The sequence below is a fragment of the Amblyomma maculatum genome, chromosome 3 (assembly GCF_055883805.1).
Source record: "Amblyomma maculatum isolate TAMU_Amacu chromosome 3, ASM5588380v1, whole genome shotgun sequence".
Taxonomy (NCBI): Eukaryota; Metazoa; Arthropoda; class Arachnida; order Ixodida; family Ixodidae; genus Amblyomma; species Amblyomma maculatum.
In genome coordinates, this window is record NC_139346.1 from 83,697,534 (window position 1) to 83,701,515 (window position 3,982).

The following is a 3,982-nucleotide window of genomic DNA, read 5'->3' on the forward strand; positions in this document are numbered from 1 at the left end:
TGTGGTCTGCTGTTCTGTTTGTTTAAAAGAAAATACAAGAAGATCATGAAGGCTACATTACTGTGTTTGCCGACAGAGGAACGTTTGCACTTGCAGTAAGGCAGGTGGCAGCTACTATGCAAGAGTTAGCAATTGCAGTGCGGGAAACGAGATCCGACACACGACCCTCCACCACGGACTCCTCATGCAAGCCACGGTGACAGTCACTCCTGTGCTTCGCAGCCAGTTGACTTCGGCCGCATCGGGCTCCGTTCCCGATATTCCGTTGATGTTTTGATGATTGTTTAGTCTCTATAAGGTACACAAACTGTGATGTTAATGCTTCCTTTGGTGTGTTCAGAGAAAGAAAATACTTTATTCAGAAATTTGCTATAGTGACCGAGGAGAGGACGAGCTTGTTCAGCCAGGTCTGGACAGGGATGTGTAGTATTCATGTTGAACGGTATGCCCCCCCCGCCCCCCTTTTTTTTTTTTTTGACGGGAAAGGCAAACACATGACGCAAGCTTGGTGCGCGATGCCGGAGGCGAGCTGGTGAATCTGCTTAATTTCCCTAGTCTCATAAACAAGGGGCCCACCAGTGAGGTGTGCAGATTACCTTGAAGGCGAAGAATGTGTGCTAGTTTTGAAGTGCCATCATGGAGTCTGTGTAGTGTTTCAAAAAGATGTTCATTTTACACACATTCCTCGTTCTATTACCTTTCCATGTTGTGTGCATTATGTACAAACCATTTTAATTGAAAGGCCAGTTTGCACAAAAGATGTTTTTTCTGATTATTTGTTGAAAATGACTTGGAAAATAAATTCCAAGGTCAAAAGTAGGTGACAATTATGTAAAGGGGTGCTTATCACATGTTTATGGTGCATGAAAGAGCGCTTAACAAGGGTTGAGGGGAGCCTCAGTTTGCAAGCCGAACCCACATTTAGATTTTGGCTAGCAAACCAAGGTTCCTCCTCAACTCTTGTTTAGTGCTGTTTTGTATTGAGTAGCCATCTTATTTCTCTCGTTCTACCATGTTTATGGTGTAAAATATTTTTGAATGCTCATGTTTTAGCTGCCTCTACTGTCTTCAAGCTGCTCAGCAGTCCCCTTGCAGTTTTACACGTTTTATTAGTGTACATAACATCTGCTCACACATTGCCTTAACAATGTATGTGTGATGCTTATTTTATTTTCACTAGAATTTTGTAATCATTCAGCAATCATTGTGGGCACTGCAGCCTAGTATTTGTACACCATTCTCCTAACAGCTGTTACAGCATTTAGCACTGCGAGCAAGATCTCTAGTAGTATACCATCCAGCTGGCATTTTTACCTCTGATATGTAAGCGTTTTGCACACTGCACCATGCATACAGTACCTATTTCTATAGGTAGCTTCAATATGTTGAAAGGGAGCGGCTTCTTTGAGCCCAATAATTATTCTGCAATATACATGTCAATGTTGTATGGTCATTGTACATCAAGGTACCTAAGTGTGTTGGTATATATGATGTCTCTTTCTCAATAAAAACACTCGAGTGAAATACAGCGGCCAAGAAATAAGTGCTTCTACTGGGATATATGTGGCAGTAAAACATCTTGGTGCCATTTTCTGATTCCAATAAGTGTCATGGTTATTTATTACCTTGCTGTAACGCTACGCTTTTCGGTTTAAGCATGTTTACCACACAGCTAGTGACCGCAGCCAACTGTGCCAGGCTGCAAGGTGATAGCAGAGAAGGGACAGCAACTTGGGTCTGGGATGACTTGGCATTGGTGTAAGCAGCCATGACTCCAGTGGGTAATCACTGTCTCCTGCATAACCAAACAATGACATCCACTTAAGTCCGCCTTTTGCATGTTCTAGTATACAATCAAAGATCCATACCAACTAGCCCATAGAAAGGTGGTAAACATTCACAGGAATGTTGGCAACATATCACGGGGCTGTCCAAGCAAGCATCATTGTAAGGATAGCCTTGTAGCTTGACAGTGATATAAACAAAAATGTGTTAAGATTACCTGCACAACACAAGCGCTACGGTTTCTTAGGCAGTAAAGAGATTTCAAACATTGAATATTTGGTTCCTGGTGCCATAACACTAAATTGGTACATTAACAAGCATTCATATGCATAACTAGTCCGTCTTATGCATGCAGCTTCAGCGAATTCAGACAATCGATCACTCGCCGAAATACAAGTCAGCTTCTCTGTAAGGCTCGTAATCCAACCAAAGGGTCTCGTTGTCACACAACAGACTACTAGTTCTTGCTGAAATGAAAAGAAGCAGGCGCTTTTTGCAGCGTACTCACACTTTCGAGTAGCGAACGTGTCGTAGGGAGGGAGCGTAACGAATGGGGGCAAGGCACTACAATCCCTAGTCCCTTCGTTCTGTATTTTGAGGTATATACAAGTATTGAACTTTCGTCAGGTGTCGCTGGGTAATCTCGAAGACAACAGCTGGAAAGAAAAGAGATCTTTCCTCTGTTCGTTTTTTAACATTGCGAGGGGGAACGAGTCCCTTTGGTTAGAAAACAAGACTTGCAGAGAAGCCAACTTACAGCAAGTGGTCGATTGCACATATTAATGCATATAATCAATATCGTTCGATAACCGACGCGGGTTTTTTACAGCTTACCCAAGAAAAGTCGCAGGCGTTTAGCAGGCCTTCGTTCACCTTTCGGCGTGCAGGAGTACCGCTAGACGAACGCGTTGTTTGGAGTCCTTGGTCCCACGGGGCAACGAGGGTGAAAAGTGCGTATGTTCGCGTCGCAGATCTGTAATAAAATAGGCACAATACAAGTTTACAATGATGTTTCGAACTCGTAGCCAAGCACACACAGTCAAAACCAAAATTTACTCGCTACTGTGATGTTCACAACGTAGAACCCCTTGCCTAGCGACTTCTTTCCATATCGCACCACGGCGCCTTGACGACAATCAGCGTTCCGCCCGATGGCTTCCGCTATCAGCGTATGCACCTGCTGGTCGATGCCTATGCGATGCAAACGATGTTACGTTCCCGACGCAAGCTGGTAGCCCCCGATAGCAAAAAAACGCGGTGCGCATGCAGCCGCAGTGGCTGCGCACTCGTCCGTGAGCTGCGTGAGCCCCCGTTCATCGATGTTCGTCGGCAATCGCCGCACAGTCACTCCACTTTCTGCTGGTTTCCGAGTTGAACACAGTCGGAACAACTAGACCGGTACGTCAAACGCGTCTTCGTCCTCCCTTCTACGCCGTGGATCGCACCGACACAACTGTCACACAGCCACGCTATAGCAACGCAAGGAACACAGCCGCCATTTTCGCTCTACTCAGTTGACTGGTTTTGGGGTTACATTCAGCTCATGGGCAACGTCACCACTTTAGTCTTGTTGATGACGTACCCACAGTCACCGGTGAGATCAGTGATGACGCAAAATTTCAATATGGCCGCCGACCAATAGGAGCAGGGCAAGTTGAGCGGTTTGAGACTGGTTTTGTATTGAGCGTTACAGAATTCCCCCCCTGCTTTCGCAATAAAACGGAGTGCTTCATCAGCGCGCGTGTTCACAGCCATCGCTAAAAACGACACCGCTGCTTTCAAGCACCAACCACCCTCAGCATTCTTAGCCTTGACCGCACATATATTAATTGCTAACGCACGCTGCGGTACCAATTTGGCGGATGCCGCATTAAGCTTCCTCTAATGTATTGAAACCTCAGTGCCACCCATCATAACAGAGCGCCTGTGATCACGGAGTCAGCGCTCCTTTCTCCGTGGCTAATGTTAAGTGGGTGCGGTGGAAGAAGAACAGTTCATTTAGCTCAGCCAAGTGTGAAAAAATTCTGGGGGAACTTTAGACCTCTGAATTGTGAGGAGGCAAAAGTCTTTATAGCGCGGTGGTCCGTTGCCCTCCATTACTGCACCTTTTTCTCTCCCTCTTCTTTGACTCCCTCCTTCCTCCTTTTCCTTAGGGCTTGGTTCAGGTGTGCGCGGATGATTGTGGATGGTGTGGCAG

The 3,982-nt window shown here is 45.8% G+C and overlaps 1 long non-coding RNA gene across 1 annotated transcript; it reads right to left on the reverse strand.

Moving 5' to 3' along the window:
• Positions 1-965: 965 nt before the first annotated feature.
• On the reverse strand, positions 966-3,246 carry LOC146195137 (uncharacterized). Its single transcript, XR_014705962.1, has 3 exons — positions 2,842-3,246; positions 2,620-2,758; positions 966-1,795 (listed from the first exon to the last, which is right to left on the reverse strand). It is a non-coding gene; the product is annotated as an uncharacterized LOC146195137 (long non-coding RNA).
• Positions 3,247-3,982: the final 736 nt, after the last annotated feature.